This window comes from Lissotriton helveticus, chromosome 7 (genome assembly GCF_964261635.1).
Source record: "Lissotriton helveticus chromosome 7, aLisHel1.1, whole genome shotgun sequence".
Lineage (NCBI taxonomy): Eukaryota > Metazoa > Chordata > Amphibia > Caudata > Salamandridae > Lissotriton > Lissotriton helveticus.
In genome coordinates this window covers 1,914,031,731-1,914,049,982 of record NC_136068.1, presented here as the reverse complement: position 1 = coordinate 1,914,049,982, position 18,252 = coordinate 1,914,031,731, and positions in this window count along the sequence as shown.

Sequence of the window (18,252 nt, the reverse complement as noted above, 5' to 3'; positions counted from 1 at the left end):
TGCAGATGCTAAAAAGGAGAAAAAATTGTATTTCTCCAAACTTGTCCAACTTTGCATTTGCTACACTGTACAACATGCATCCAAAGTGGATGCCGTTTTAAAGTTTTCCTAGGTATGGTATGTTTAGGCTGTCCTGTTTTCAGTTTCTATTTTTGGTAAATTATGGTGGGGTTTTTTCAGTGTTTTCAATATCTTAAAAACCAGTTGTTATCAGTGGTTACACATTTTCACGTCACTAAAAACAACAGAAAAAGTGTTTTTCCAGTGTTTATGGAAAGTTTTGCTTTTATCATTGCTTGCTTTCTGCACTGAAAGAACATGGTATATAGACAGTGTACGTATAGTGTATATGAGGTCCAAAGAGATTTTTGCAAATTAATCTTATTGTAGTACACCATACATAGGCTGTCCTGTTTTCAGTTTCTATTTTTGGTAAATTCTGGTGGGGTTTTTTCAGTGTTTTCAATATCTTAAAAAACAGTTGTTATCAGTGGTTACACATTTTCACGCCACTAAAAACATCAGAAAAAGTGTTTTTCCGGTGTTTATGGAACGTTTCGCTTTTATCATTGCTTGCTTTCTGCACTGAAAGAACATGGTATATAGACAGTGTACGTATAGTGTATATGAGGTCCAAAGAGATTTTTGCAAATTAATCTTATTGCAGTGCACCATACAATACTTCTTCAGTGAGTCTTTGGTCATGTGCGCTCGTGCTTTCCTTCTCATGTAAACTACTGTGAAAAGGCCCTCTCAGCATTCATAGCCCCTTGTGCTGAGAACCGTCAGCTAAGGGACACAGTTGGGATGACTCTTTCTTTAATGCCACATAAAGCACGTAATGATGAATATTTGCGTTTTAGTGCCTGGGCATAAGAAAACAGTGCATCAGAATGGACTAAAAAGTCAATAGCATCCCTCATTAACTCTGAAGATTGTAAAGCTGCTTTCAGCATACCATCTAACAAGTGGCAAGGATCTCCTACAGGGAATCACTCCTCCTCGGGTATCAATTTTGACATGTCATCACACAATTTTTTTTATATACAAACAATGTCACTCCAATCTTTGTTGAACTTGGAAAGAACCTTTTTTGCAGAGCATAACAAGTGACACTGTGTTCCATGCTTTCCAAAAGTCTGGTGTCACATTTTCACCACTATCCCAGATGCTTGGTGATATATATACTTGTCACTATATCTTGCATTTAATGTTTAAAGCCTGAGGTGTATCAATTCACCTATCAATACTGACCCACTAGAAACTATGGTCTGATGTATTAAGGGGTTTTACCCATTCTCTGTGGGTAAATGTGATGACACATATTAAGAAAGATTTTTTATTAAACTAGCCATTTTACCTATCAGTGAAAGAATGAAATGCAGCCAAAATATGAAATGTGAGTTTGATATGTTCTGATTCTCTACAGTTTATAAAATAATTAAACTAAACCCCAAACGTGAAACTAAACCCTGCATCTTTAGACCAAAGGTCATAAAACTGAAAAAATTAAAAGGAAGAAGAAACAATATTTCAGTGGCATCCCTAAAGAACAAAACTCAAGCAGAATAATGTTAGCCAGTCTTTCTTACTGCTAGCTTGTATAACAAAGTTACATTTTATTGATCCCTTCAGTAAGAACAAAATTACTCTTTCACTTTCTTTGTCCTTTCTTTGAATGGCATTTAGTTTGTGGTTGTGCAGGTGTTTTTTCAGTGTTTATATGTTTTCACCGGTGAGGGCTATTTTTCTTTCAGTGGGGTTTTATCAGTTATTATAGGTTTAAACCTAAAACCCCACAGCCTAACCATACAATACTTCATCAGTGAGTCTTTGGTCATGTGCAAAGGCCCTCTCAGCATTCATAGCCCCTTGGGCTGAGAACCATCAGCTAAGGGGCACAGTTTGGATGACTCTTTGATGCCACATAAAGCACGAAATGATAAATATTTGCGTTTTTACTTCCTGGGCATAAGAAAACAGTGCACCAGAATGGACTAAAAAATCAATAGCATCCCTCATTAACTCTGAAGATTGTAAAGATGCTTTCAGCATACCATCTAACAAGTGACAAGGATATCCTACAGCTGCAGCTCGGGTATACATTTTGACAGGTCATCACACACATTTTTTATATTCGTAGCTGAATCGCTACAAATACAAACAATATCCCTCCAATCTTTGTTGAACTTGGAAAGAACCTTTTTTGGAGAGCATAACAAGTGACACTGCGTTCCATGTTTTCCAAAAGTCTGGTGTCACGTTTTCACCACTATCCCAGATGCTTGGTGATATATATACTTGTCACTATAGCTTAGATTTAATGTTTAAAGCCTGAGGTGTTAGCAATTCACCTACTATAAATACTGACCCACTAGAAACTATGGTCTGATGTATTAAGAGTTTTTACCCATTCTCTGTGGGCAAATGTGATGACACATATTAGGGAAGATTTTTATGAAACTAGCCATTTTACCCATCAATTAACAGAGTGCTCGTGTCCTGAGGCGGGAAGCCGGGACGTGTGAGTGTGTGTGTGGTTTTATATTTTATTTTACTTTAACTCACGGCGTTCTGAATATTTGGGACTCACCTCGCTGATAATTTTAACTCTGGACTGCACTCCCGTGCTGACAAGGGACTGCTTAACAATTGGCCCAACTACTCTCATTGCTCTGCCGTTGGCCCATTGCAGCCGATTAGGCGCTGCCTGGGTGACAGCCTTTTAGCCACTGCCATCTTGGGTGAGGAGCAGGCGAGCGGTCCAGTGCTCGGCCCCTCCCGCTCTCGCTGGTACAAAATGCCCACCCCCGCCCAGGGAGCGCAGCGGACGGGGTGGCAGAGTGGGCTAAAGAACGGTGATGGATCAAACCCAGATCTTTTGACTGGGTGTGTGTTTTATTGGTTCAGATGCTCCGTCCATCACTACCACCTTTTGTACCACTTTGGCCGCCATAAGTGTGGCAGGGTATGCTCAGGCGTGAGTCCCTTGCTCACTTTGCCACTGGATTCAAGCAAGCCGGGCTGAAGACAGCTGGAATGCCAGAAACCGGTCCTCGGAAGCTTGTTTCCGGTCCAGGGAAGGCATGGCTTGGCAGTTTGGGCTGGACTGTTCCCATGAGGCACTGGGTCAGACTGATTTGCATATAGCCATGTCTGAACTGGGGTGGCGGAGTGGGCTAAAGAATGGTGATGGATCAAACCCAGATCTTTTGACTTGGTGTCAGTGTTTGATTGGTTCAGATGCTCCGTCCATCACCACCCCCTTTTGTACCACTTTGGCCGCCATAACTGTGGCAGGGTATGCTCAGACGCCAGTCCCTTGCTCACTTTGCCACTGGATTCAAGCAAGCCGGGCTGAAGACCGCTGAAATGCCAGAAACCGGTCCTCGGAAGCTTGTTTCCGGTCAAGGGAAGGCATGGCTTGGCAGTTCGGGCTGGACTGTTCCCATGAGGCACAGGGTCAGACTGATTTGCATATAGCCATGTCTGAACTGGGGTGGCGGAGTGGGCTAAAGAACGGTGATGGATCAAACCCAGATCTTTTGACTGGGTGTGAGTGTTTGATTGGTTCAAATGCTCCGTCCATCACCACCCCCTTTTGTACCGGCGGCGCGCCGAAGGCACCCCAAAGGCAAGCCCGTCTGCGCCCGTCCGCGCCCAGACGGGCCCCGGGGCCAGCCATGCTGCCGGGCTGGCCATGTACTCCCGTGATGAGTTGCTGAGCATTAACAACGGTCAGGGTCACTTGTCTGGGGTAACATATAACCGGGCCCAGAGACTGGGGATTTTAGCCAACTGCACCTCCCCTTCTGAAACTTTTACAACGATAAATCTAGGCCTTACTAGTCACACAGAGCCTGGCTCCTATTTCCATTCTCTGTCCATATCTAAACACCCGCTCCATGGTGAAACATAAGATGGACCTCTTTCTCTTATTGGATATGGAAAAGCCTGACATCCTCCTACTCACTGAGACCTGGCTGACCCAAGATTCTGCCCCAGATATAATAGCGGCACTGCCACCAAATTATGGCATTATTCATACTGATCGCGGGTCAGGTACACCTGGCGGGGGAGTGGCGGCTATTTTCCGCCATGATCTGGAAGTCACCGCCTTGACTGGTCTGAACCTTCCAGACACTGAAAATCTGGTGCTAAAAATTAATACCTCCTACACAACAGTGGCCTGCGTCCTTTTGTACAGACCCCCTAACAATATGCCGGTCTTCCCTCTCACGTTCAGCGAACAAATCGCTAATCTGGCTATTGACCATGCCAGGATTCTTCTGGTAGGGGACTTCAATTACTGGTTTAATTACCCTTTGGAAGGCCCCCAGTCGTATGAACTCACCGAGCTCCTCACAAATCTAAATTTTGAACGACAAGTGCTTTCACCTACCCATTGCAAAGGCCATACCTTGGAGCAGGTCTGGTCTGATTCTCTCTTAGTTACAACCCCGGTAACTACCCCATGTTTATGGTCTGACCATTTTCTTCTTCAATTTAATCTTGTTTATTTCCCTAAAAGGATAACCATTACAGCAGCGGGTGGACGAGCCAGGAAATGGAACTCCCTAGACAGGTCTGAATTTTTACAAACACTTGCCAATTCCATTCCATCCCATCACCCTGATATTAATACATCAGAAAACAACCTGTCTTGCTGGCTGCAAACAGCTAGCGATGCCCACGCCCCATACAAGAAAGGTAAATTGGCCCGGCACGCAGATGCCCAAAAATGGTTTTCACTGGATCTTAAAGCAAAGAAATTGGCCCTGCGCCAACTAGAGCGCCATTGGCGTTGCAATTATGCCCCTGACTCTAAATCTCGCTACATTATGGCTAGGAAGGAATATGTGAAATCTATCCTATCCACAAAGGCTGCTTACTTTTCTTCTCGCATTATCAACTCAACAAATAAATCAAAGAACATTTTTTCCATTCTCAATGAGTTAACGAATCTTGACAATGCCCGACCAAGCTTACCTCCGACCCAGACTCTCTGCGACTCACTGAACGTCTTCTTTATAGACAAAATTGCGACCATTAAAGCCAGTATTCCACAAACCATAACCCCCACCCTTTCGGATACCGTAAGTCCTAACACTACTGGCTCACTTAGTAGCTTCACTCCCATTACCTTAGACCAATTTCAGGAATTGCTGGTAAGAGTAAAATCAGGCGCTCCATGGGACAGATGCCCACCCTACATCTTGAAAGACTGCCTCTCAGCTATTCCGGTTCCTGCCTGCACCCTTTTAAACAAATCATTAGCCTCCGGACAAGTTCCCCTTGCATTTAAGGAAGCAACAGTAATACCACTCTTAAAGAAACCCGGGGCAGACCCCACCTGCAAGGCAAACTATCGCCCAATTTCCCTTCTCCCCTTTTTAGCAAAGGTGTTGGAGGCTCATGTTGCCAAATGCCTGTTCAATTTCATGGAGGTCTCAAACTGCCTCGAACCACATCATGCGGGTTTTCGCCTGGCCCATTCAACGGAGGCGGTGGTAGTTTCAGTAATGGATACTCTCCGGGATTGTGCCGACAAATGTCTTCTGCAGGCCTTAGTGCTTCTGGATCTGTCAGCCGCGTTTGACACGGTCGATCACACCATCTTGATCGTCCGTGTCATCCAGGCCGGCATTAGGGGCACGGCAGCCTGTTGGCTGAAGTCCTTTCTAGAAGACCGTTCTCAGGCAGTTCGTCTGGGTGACTTAGTTGGCACCAAGCAGGTCATTACGTGCGGTGTACCTCAGGGCTCTTCCCTGTCACCCCACTTGTTCAATCTCTACATCTTCCCCCTAATCCAGGCCCTCAGAGATAAACAGGTGACGGTGCTTAACTATGCGGACGACCTGCAGCTACTTTTTACAATCGACAACTCGGAAACGTCCATCGCCATCTTTCAGCCAACAATGAGGTTCATCCAAGCTTGAATGGACCAAAATCAGTTGAAACTGAATCCAGGAAAAACCGAGCTGGTTCTGACAGGGGACAGTGTTAAACCCTGGGGCTCACATTACTGGCCGACAGACATGGGTCAGGCACCAATCCCTTCCTTTTCGGCAAAAACGCTTGGCGTCACCTTGAATAGTGATCTCTCACTCAAAACGCAAGTGGGTCAGGTGGTCTCCAAGTGTCTCTTCCAACTTAGGAAAATTCGGAAGGTCTGTCGTCTTTTGACCCTAGAAGCCTTGACAGAGGTGGTGATAGCTACTGTGATCTCCCACCTTGATTACGCAAACTCGATCTATTTAGGCCTCCCTCAGTATCTTCTGAAACGCCTTCAGATGGTGCAAAACCATGCAGCCAGACTGATTTTGAGCCAGCCCAGATGGCAACAAGCCACTCCCCTTTTGAAGATACTTCACTGGCTCCCTGTGGCCCAGCGTTGCACCTTCAAAGTCGGCTGTATGATCTTTAAAGCGCTTCACTGCAAAAGTCCTAAATTTATTATGAAACTTATCATGAAGCATGCCCCGTCCCAAAATCTACGCTCGGCTCACCAATGTCTCCTACAGATACCATCTTTTAAACGCAAACGCTCGGGCGGTTGTAGATTCGGCACTCTGGCCCCCCGTCTGTGGAATGCCTTTCCTCTTGAGATCCGGCTATGTCCGGACCTCTTGTTATTTAGGAAATCCTTAAAGACCTGGCTCTACCAACAAAAATACCACTAACTCTGCAGGCTCCAAACTCTGACTTCGTCCTCTGTCTTTAACAGCGCCAGGAAACCAATCGGAGTCAGTGCGCTCAATAAATCATTGTTAACATAACATAACATAACATCAGTGAAATAATCAAATGCAGCCAAAATATCAAATGTGAGTTTGATATGTCCTGATTCTCTACACTTTATAAAATAAGTAAACTAAACCTAAAACGTGAAACTAAACCCTGCATCTTTAGACCAAAGGCATTAAAACTGAAAAAAGTAAAAGGAAGAAGAAGCAATATTTTAGTGGCATCCCTAAAGAACAAAACTCAAGCAGAACTAACAAAGTTACATTTTATTGACCCCTTCAGTAAGAACAAAATGACTCTTTCACTTTCTTTTTCCTTTCTTTGAATGGCATTTAGTTTGTGGTTGTGCAGGTGTTTTTTTGGTTTTTATATGTTTTCACCGGTGAGGGCTATTTTTCTTTCAGTGGGGTTTTATCAGTTATTATAGGTTTAAACCTAAAACCCCACAGCCTAGTGTATTTGTACTTGAATGGTACCCTTGCAATGCAAATACGCTGCTAGATATCACACACACATCCTTCCACTATTGTTCAAAGATGTGTGCATGGCGCTCAGCAGCCTGATTGTACATCAGTGATAGCTTAATAGATATTGCACTGTCCTGCTCTCTCCTCTCGTGCAGTGCTTTGCAGCAGCTTTGGTTATTGCTCTGCATTGCATGGGCTTTTAGTAAATCTACCCCATAGTTTCTGAACATAAAAGTAGAAACATAAATACCTCCAATGACAATGCTATTAGTGAACCAAAATACAAGTATAGTATCATATGAAACCTGCAAGTGTTTCAATAACATATGGAGCACCATTCAAATCTCTCCAAATATACACAACTGAGGATTTTTGTAGAGCACACATCTTAAACTGAGGCTTTTTAATGTACAATAAAATGAGATGACAAAAAAAAGGGGCACAATGAAGTAAATACAAAATTGCTTAGGGTCACAGAATTTTGCCATGCAGTTAAACCCTTTCATCCCAGGTATCCTGGTTTAATGTTGCGCAATTTAACCACGAGATTATGGGACAAGGGGCTTAGTGATTGACAAAGGGCAGGTGGGCAGAACAAGGCACATGAAGACTAGGCTCATTTTTGGGTTGAGGTTCCGAAAATACATCTTCCTGAGTCAGAGCACAGGGTTTGCATCTGGTTTTCTGTGGGTCGCATGTGTCCATAAAACGGAAATTTGTCCAAAAAGCTGACATTTTGTTGCAGGATTATCTGATAATGTATTTCTCAACCCTAAGTCCCTAATTGACATCACAATAAACCTAGTTTAAATCACACCTGAAACCTGACTTTCAAACCCATTGTTGACATGGTGAGTTCCTGAAATCATTTTGAGATATATCGTCCTGTATTCACACAGCTCATACTCCTTACCCAACACCTACACAGGTTGACCACACACTGCACTCACAAGGGCCCTCCACTCACCCATTACCCACATGTCTCACTCTCCACTTACATGCCATGGACACACTGGTCACCCAGCTGTCACATGCTCACACCACTCACCCTGCTCTTATATAGTGTAGGAAAGTGCCTCTTTTGGACATGGTTAGCCCCCACATTTTGCCTGGAAAATGATGTAATGTTGGCTGGAAGTGCACAGGGTCATTGCCAATGAGGTTCCATGTTCCAGATCTCCTTCCCTAAACTGTACCTATTCTTTCCACAATTGGCACCCCAATAGCTCACATATAAGTCCATAGTAAAAAGTGCCCCTGGTTGAAAGGGCCTTGTTGTGGTAGAGGGTCTGTAATATGATTTGTGCCACCCTAAGTGACCCCTAACCAAGCACATGCACACTGCAACCTGCACGTCTTGGTGCATACAAAACTGAAGAGTCGACATGGCAGACATCCCTGCAAGCCATGCCCACAGAAACTGCATAAGATATAGGTAAGGCACCTAGCCCTAAGGCAGGGTGCCCCAAGTGACCCAACGGTCCCAGTGAGGTCCCCCAGTGCTCCAGTGCAACAGGTTAAGGGTGAAGCATTGCATCTGAGACCGAGGTCTGATGAGAGAATTGAGTGGGGATTGCAGGCTAAAGTGGGTGGGCCCAGGCTGTAGATGTACTTGTTGGCCCAGCACTTAAGCTCTGTTGGCCTTTAAACCGGCCTTTGTGAAGACAGGAGGTGAGGGTCACCGGCAACCAGACCCCTTTGCAGCTTCTGAAGCCACAATATAGACCAGCATCTGTCCCCTTAAGGTCTGCATAGAGGTAGTGCACTTCAAGTGCTGCTAGTGGTGTGGAGAGCCAGCTTAGGCTGGTTTGACTAGTGCAGGACCAGGGAGCTGGTTGTGGAGGAGATGGTGTTGTTAGGGAGAGTAAACATAGAATGTACTAGTGGGTACTGGGAGAAGGCTTTTTGCGTCACCAAACACAGGCTATGACTGAAGCAAACAGTACATCTTTTGGAGTGCCAGGAAGGGTGGGTGTGATTTCGGCATGATGTAAATGCAAATGGGAAGAACAAACATAAAGAGACCCAGACACCACTGCGGTCTCACGCTGTATGCAGCAGACATTTTGGATGAGGGACAAACCCTTATCAGCAAGGTCTATTTACCAATACTTCTACCAGACATACTGATTCTAGCTCATGGAGTAATGCCCATAGCTAATACTTTCACATCTTGATTGAGGAGTCATCTTCTCGCACATTGCCATGGCATTACATTTAATGGGGCAGTCTTTCTTGGCTGCAGTACACAGCCTCTGCCCTATCAAGGTCTTTACTCAAGGTAAATAAAATGGGTGGAGGCAACTCTCTCTCTCAGTTGTGCCCCTCAAAGATAATTTTTGGGTGATCACACAAGGTCTGGTGACAGCTGCACTGTCAAACCAGATTCAAAAAGATAAGTCTCAGAAGTACTGAAACACATCCATGAAGGAGCTAAATCTTTTTTTAACAAACTGTAGATGGACATTAACTCTTCAAGAATAATGCATGGAGTAATGTCCTGTGTCGTGGAGAACTAGTGTTTATTAACTATTATTTTTATTCAAAATCACCCTGTATGCACTCCCTTGCTTTAATGCATTTAGTTCAGAGAATCTTGCACCGTTCTGAGCTGCACCCCTTTGTCCTATGAGTCCTTTCAAAATGTAGTATTAAATGAAATGCAGTGACTATGAACAGTTAGGAGGCACACTGTGCACAGTTGTTCAGTTAGAATACTTATCCTTTATTTCAGAGAACCTGTCAAACCATGTTCAGAGGGCCTTGGAGCAAACATGGGCTTCTGAGCCTAAGTCCTGGGACTGGGGTTGCTTGCCTCTGATGTTCAGGAATCCAATATAATATGGCTGTGCAAACTGGGTCTATCCCATCCCCTTCAGCACTTGGGTTTCAGTGGTAATGATGGAAAGAAGTCACAGACTTCTCAGGGCAGTAGTGTGTGGGTTGCCAGTGATGGGTAGACAGACCCGTAGCCCAAAGTCCTTTGATGTATGCTGATTTTGGCACTGGTGAAGGCAGACGGCAGGTATTTGACCTACTCTGGGCCACTTGGTATTGAGCAGCAGATGGGCAGCCATGTAGCCATAGTTTTTTATGTTAATTGTATGTTTGTCTTGTCTAAGTCCTTTCCTTTTTTTGCAGGGTTACCATCACAATTAGTATGACAATATTTGTCTAGTGATCTCAACCCACACCATATATACATATATATATATATTTTTCCAAGGTTACTGAACCGGATAACTAATGAGGAGCGGACGGCAAATTTGTTCTTTCTCGCTTTTTTTTCCTTTTTCCGAGGGTATGCAAATGGCAGAGAACCTTGAAATAAATACAGTAAGCACACTATAGCCTGCATACACCTTCATTTTTTTGTAATCTTCATATATTTTTACATAGACAAACATGAGTAAGGTGGGGAATAGTGCACCCTGTCCTGAAGAAGGAGTTGATCTCCGAAACATGTTGACGCACCCAAGAGGTATTGTTCTTAACACGACATAAACACCTCTGTCCTCACAGTACCGCCCGGGGGCCCATTAAACATTTTTTTGCGTTTCCCCACGAGCCAGGTACATTTTTAAATCACTCATACACAACCCCACTACTCACCCACATCCAACCCTCACACACACCACGCATAGTCTTTGTCAAAGTGCTCCCGCGTAGTCATAGGTAGAAGCATGCCGCATTCCGTAGAGGGGTGCGAAGACCCCAATGATGAAGCATGACACCAAGGGTCCTTTTGATGTGTGAGGGGTATTTAAAAACACTGTGTGTTCTCCACCACTGTAGAGAACACTTGTCACTTCTTTGTGGATTCTTTTTGTTTACACACAATGGGGACACAGTGACATGCTAGCAGCCGCTTGGCGCACTCTGTAAATGCGGCAGTGGTGAGTGGCACAGGCCTTGGCTTTGATGGCTTCAGCCGCAAACGTTCTTATTGCATAGCGGTGAGATGAGGTTAGCTGCAAATCTGCAATTTCCACTTGGCACCTCACTTCTGGATAGACTGTGCCCATATGTTCCTCTTGGAAGTCTCAATTTCCCTGAGCAAACCCTCAGCACCAAGGTCTGGCTGGATCTTTCCCTCTCTCGGCAGGCAGGCTGCATCTGGGCACTTAAGGTCGGAGATGCAGCTTTTCCAGCAAGGCAAGTCTCCAGGGAATAACCCCTCTCTTGTAGGAAGCTGGTTGTCAGGCAAAAACCAGTTCTGGGTGTACAGCAGGCATGAAGGTATGATGCAGAGCCGAGTGATGCTCATAGCAGGGTTGTCTCCAGCCTGGAGTACCCACAACAGAGGCACAAAGAGGCACAAACCTTCTATGCCTGCCTTAACAACAGCTATAATGTACAGTGATCAGGGGAAATACAAAAGGCTGTCTCACCTAAATGATGGTTTTCACAACAAACAAGAGACTTCAGTCCTCGATGGCAGTGCTACAGGATAAGTATTCAGCAGCTTCTATCAGTAAAATGAACTCTATGAATTTCTAAAGGAGTCTTGTCTTCTCTGGCCCCACTTCACTGTCTAGGTCTCCTCTCTCCAGCTTCAGGAATGTGAGCAAACCCTTTTACCATGTGGGGAAACAATCTCATCTCTATCTTGTGCACTGGAGCAGGTCAGGGGCTTCCAAAATGTAATTGGAGGCCTCCATTACGCTGGCATATTTGTGTACATATAAAGCATGTACCACACAAATCACATACATAACCCTGCACGACATATGTTTAGAATGTTAGCACAAGGTTTAAAGTTACAGCAATGAAGCACAACTTTACGCAAGTTGGGTCTCAACTCCAGTCACACTGATAACAAGTTCTGGTCATGACTATGGATTCACAAAACACGAGATGCTGCATAATCGATCTACATGCTGAGCCTGTGAGAGTCTGTTAGTCCAGCAAAATTAGGGCATGGTTGGCAAGACCGTCCAGGTCACAGGACAGGTCAAGGAACGTACGGGCACATGCATCAACGATAATTGCATTCGCAAATGGTGTGAATCCCAATTTTCGGCCGTTTGCGAATGCAATTATCAAAATTGGAATGCATCATGTATTTCGCAATTTTAGGAATCGCAATCACGTTGCGATTTCTAAAATTGCGATTGCATTTAAGAATTTCGATTTCTTAAATGCAATGCATGATCATTTTTAAATTGCAAATTAGCCATTTGGAAGCGGTAAATTAGCATGAGGTTGAACCTCATGCTAATTTACCGAAATCCTTCAAACCTGCACAAAAATGCATTTTTGAAAGTTGCATTTTACACACACAGATGTCCTTGGGACATCTGTGTGTGTAAATTGCACTTAAGTTTAATTTCAGGGGTGCAGGGAGGGGTTCTTTGGACCCCCCCTGCATCCTTGAAATTGCATTTTCAATTTGCGATTCGAAAATTGTAAATGCCTTCCCATTGATTCCTATGGGCCTCTTGGCCCATAGGAATCAATGGGAAGGGTTTTCCTTAATTGCGATTTGCAAAATGTGAATCGCAATTAACGAAAAATACCGAATTGCAAAAAAAGTTGCGATTTTTTCATTCATTGCCGTTTGCGATTTCTAAATTGCGATTCCTTAATTTTCGCAATTTAGGAATCGCAAACGGAACCGTTGATGCATGTGGCCGTATGTCACAACAAGGGACAACATAGGCTTCAATGCACTAGATTAGCATTAGGCTAGGGCCAAAATAAAATCTGGGAAACCAGATACTCAAAGTCGTGCATTGAGGATAGGGCTACATGATTGGACCCACAGCATTTTCAAGCAATATTATGATTTACTAAATTATTATGGCTTGTCTTACGGTCTTTTCACTCTGTACATGTTTAGTTGAGTCCTGTAAACCTGATGGTTTGGGATACCAAGCAAGTGCTAATGTGTGTCTTGATGCATAGTCACTGGTCTAAATACTGCATGTGTGCCTTATTTTCAAGCACACCAGCAGTAATAGCACATCCACAGCCTGTAAATGGTGAGCAATGTGGATGATTCATTTTCGTTCTTCTAGATAATATGATAGTGAGGAAAGATGACTGAAGCAGACACAGATATTGAACCACAATAACTGATGTCTGCCTTGCTTCAGGGAGACCTGCCGTATGTCGTGGAGAGTTGACAGTGGCCAAGAGCCCATAACACAGGAAAGGAGATCTGACTAGAGTGGCCTGTAGACCTGATGAGGGTTAGAAAGGTCACACACAGCAGCTCCTCTATGAGAGTTCTGAGCAAAAAGTGTTAGTCATCCGCAATACCTGACGTGCTGGTCACTTAGGATATCTTGGTTCCATGGCAACACAGCAAAAGGCCTCCTCACCACTGATACCTGAAGTACTTCCTACCCACCACTGTCAGTCTCCCTTCTTGCCTTTCCACTCTCAACCACAATTCTAGAAGCATATCACAGTTCACCAGATAACAAAACACAAAAACAACTATAGTCAATCACCTTTAACCTGATCACAGAATACTTCATCAGTCAGTCATAAGCTTTTATTCGATACTCAGAGATATCTTATAAGCACATACATAATACAATCAATACAGTATACAAAAAAGTTTATGCCATAAGAAGTCAGTAAAAAGTATTTAGAATGTTTAAGAGTGATAAAAGGGTATAAATCCGTTAATAAATTAGCTAAAACAAGAATTAAACAGCTACTGACAGTCTCTTACATCGAATATGCCAAAACTGCTTTAAAAATTTAGCTATTCCACAGACTATTGAGGGGGAAGTGTCCGTGCTTAGGATACGCAAGGCTACTAAGTAACTGCGTGTGCCCATGTTACGGCAGAGTGGTTTCAGCCAAAAGCTCCTAGGCCTTGCGTAATCCGGGCACTCAAATAGAACGTGCACAATAGATTCTATCCTAGTATGGCAACATGCACAGTTGGGAGAAGTGCGGTCCGCTGTTGCCCATTTCGACACCAGGGCACCCAACGGGAGTTGAACCAACTCTAAATTTAAAATACTTCATCAATTCTTCAAACACTTATAGGCCAGCAGAATCACCAGCAGACCAATGTCCTCGTGAATAGCTTTGTTGCTAGAACTGTCAACAACTCCTTGAATATAAATATCTTCCCAAAGAAATGCCTTACATAAAACCCTCCCCACAACAAACGCACCTTGAAAGAAGAACTTTCTTACTTCTGGCCAATAACAGACCATTTTAGTAAAAAAAAAGATAGAAAGATCTGCTTCACAACAAGTCTCTGCCTTGGAGTACCAGCATGCTTATAACTTGAACTCTTCCTTGTCCTTGATAATGTTCAACATACCAAGATTTTGCAGAGACTTGGAAACAAACAGGAGAGAACTGGAACAGAGTGCATCTTTTCTGTCAGACAGATTATCATCTCACGATATCTCTCCAGGGAAGCTCCATTCAAATCACAACTAAGGGGCCCATTATGATGGGGGAAGGACGGCCACCGCCGGGCCGGCGGTGGCAGTCCTTCCGCCATCACAGAGGAAATTCCCACCTCCAAATTAGGATGGCGGTGGGAATCCCAATGTGTCTGCGGCGGATGGAAAGTCTGTTCGCCACGGTTCCGCAGGGCGGTCCTTTTCCGGTCCTTTTCCGTCGGCCTTGCGGAACCAGGACACAGGGCAGCATTGCGGCGGTGCATTGCAGGCACCGCTGTAAGGATTACGGAATCCCTTTCTGCCTGTCTTTTTGCGGCAGTCATCCCGCCGCAAAAAGACAGGCGGGAATTGGGTTTGGGGGCCCGTTGCGGGCCCCCCTTGTGGGTGTGTGTGTTGCTGCACTGCGGGGTACCTATGATACCCTCCTCATTTCCTTGCACCAAGTGGCAGGCACCGTGTGGTGCCTGCCACATAGTGCTGGGAAATGCTGTGCACACACTTTTAACATTGCATGCAATGCTGCAGTTGGGACCGCCGCATGTCTGGCGGGCGGTCCCAAACACCGCTACGATGGCGGGCAGACTTGTAATCACCCCCTAAGGTACATAACAGTTCTACCTCTTCAATAATACTTGCCTTCACTCTCCACCGGACCTAATCTCTTCCATCAATCTCAACTTTTACAGTTGTGCAGATAATACACAAATCGTGTTTAAGTATGAAAATCCATCTGATTTTGTCTCTAATTTGGACAATACTTCAAGTGGTCAAATAAAGGAAGATCTCTAAACAGCAGAAAATAAACATGTCACAAATCGAAATATTCATATGCAGCAAATGGATCAAACACCACCCATTATTAATATGTCCTCAGCAAAGGCTCCCCCACCAAAAGACTCAGCCAAGAGAGAAATAAGGGTAACCACAGACTTCAGTCTTTCAATCATAATCAGACTGGGTTTGTCCTGTATGTTTAAACTTCACAGTTTTTCTCATCTTTCCCTCTTATTGGCTATGAAGATAGCTCTGCCCACATTGAAATGCGCGACCTGCACCACTTGCTGAAGTGTTAGCCCCCCTGAAGGTGGGGTCTGATTGCACCCCTGGTCCTCTCAGCAAACCCATGTCACTCCAATGCCTGATAATCTGAACAGTGAGCCTATTTGCACACCAGGGGCCATATTATGCATTGTGATTGTCTGCACCCAGGGCACCTTTCAAATGGAGCACCGGGAGCAAACAATCACAAAGCGCCCTATTATGATGTATGCACTGCCCACAGGGCAGCCGCAACCTTGCTCTGCCCTGTGCATTCATGTGAAAACACGGAGCAGCTGCTCTGTGTTTTCACAGTGCATGCGTAGGCACCAAAGAGGACTACATTTTTAGGCAGATGTGCACATTGTGCACAAGCACCATGCCATCACTCAAAGGGAAGACAGCCCATTGCTAAAAGTGGGTTGACCTATTGTCCCATGCTGTTTGCTTTTGTGTGCGTAATCAAAATGTTAATGACACTTGAACAGGAAAATGGCTGCAAAAGGCTGTATTGAAGTATATTATACATATACGTTTTAGTAAAATCAAAGGGTCTTGGTTAACGCCAATCTTGAAAATGGGACATTTAGAAACTTAATGTAACCATGTACCTGCAGTGACAAACTCCAAAAGCAATTTTCATTAAGGAAGGCCATGGTTTTCTCATGAGATAACTAGGGATGTCATATTAAGATACTAATTCTGTATCTAGAGTTCAGGACTAGCTAAAAACATAATTAACCACCCTTCTTAATAGACATCAAAATCCCAATCCAATGTTGAAGTTGGATTTTCAAAAATATTTACGAAAAGTATGTTTCTTTAACCCTTTGACGCATGTGGACTTATCCCACGGTGCGGGCGAATTCACGCGTGTGCAAATTGAACGGCCCCTGCCCGTCCGACGCACACGCCCACAGTGATGTCGGACGCATGCAAGGGGTTAAGTTACCATTTCCCCTCCTGAAGCTACTTGATATTAATATACATTAGCTCTTCTACAACTGTCCAGCAACTGACTGGCCATATTGAGCGGTGAAAACTGCTCTAAGAGCAGAGACAATAGCCTGGGCGCAGGGAAGATTTTCTTTTCTCTTGCAAGAATACCAGTTCGGGGTGGACCCAGGAATTGTAATAACTTAGAAGGGGCCACCCTGTCACATGTACATGCAAATTGAGACATGGAGAGGACAGCATTTGGTGGTTACGCTGTCCCCAAACCCAGTGGAAGGAGCGCTACCCCAAAACTGGTTTTGAATGACCACAGAGAAAGGGGACAGCTTATTACCCTGACAACTCTACATGGACATACATGCTCTGCACAAGGGGATAAGGATTTTCCCTGTTTTAGATTTTGGGAATGAGGTGCCTGTGAGATTGATTGCAGTAAGATAAAGAGGATGTGCTGCAAACGTGTGGAGGGTCACCGCTGGGGACTTTTATCCCATTGGTTTGGGGGAGACACCCACTAGCTAGCATAAACCATAAATGAGGCATCTCAAATAACCCTCTTCAGACCACTTTCTGGATCTGTTGAAGAACAGAACCTGACAGAAGTACTGAAAGATTGTCCTTACTCCCTCTTATATCCAGGGCAAAACAGTGACCTTTAAGGGCCAGTGAGATGACTTTCTGAGTGGCTACGGGAACAAAACAAGAGGCCTTTTTTTCAGAAGTGACCAGTTGACCAGTGCCAACTGAATTCATCTGGACCTTACAGGTGGCCTCTACTATGGAGAGTCCTGGCCTGTAACTGCTGTCTCTGAGGTCCTCGGACCCTTAGAAGTGACCCAGAGGAGTGCTTCTGAAACCCTTAAAAGATGGGACTTAGAAAATGTTTGGACTTCCAATACCTCCTGAGCCATCAGCGAGACCTCGCAGCAAAGCTGCCTGATTTTGATGTAACTTAGTTGGATACAGATTCAAGCTTGCCTCAGTGGATGATTTCGAGCTCCATAAAAAAGACCAAGGGTCTAATGATTACTACAGTGTTCCGATGGACCACCAAAGCCACGGTGGTGGTGTGGGCACCGCTGCACCAGCAGTCTTACCGCCCTATTTCACGCTGGGTGGTTGGACCACCATGGGACCACCGCAACCACCAGGGATCAGAGATGCCTGGAGATGTTGAGGCAGTCTTGAGTCACAGTGGTGAGCCTGCCATGAAAACTATGGTGGAGAGGAAACAAAGGGGCCATACAGGCCCCCCTGTTGCCTCAGACCCATGGAGTGCATGCAGGGTGGCACATGTTGTGCCCCCTGTGTGCAGTCACCCCCTTTGCTGCATGGCATAGACTTTACAGAACATGCCATGGAGGAACAGGCTTTGGCGTTCCCATTGCGATGCATTTTTAGTTGGGAAATGTTCGAATTGGTGACTGTTACCAGGGTTCACACCCAATAGGTTATGACCCAAATGCGGGTTGTGGCACAAACCAAAACGGTGGTTTCACCCAGATACCACCTGAATCAAGGTAATGAGTTGTGGGATTGGTTTTATGCTCTTCTAAATATGGATTTCAGGGGTAATTAAATCCCCAGCTTCAGTTTTCAGCGTCATATATGCTGAGAAATTTAGTACTCATCTGTGGTATATTTCTTTTTTATTTGAAGTCATGTGT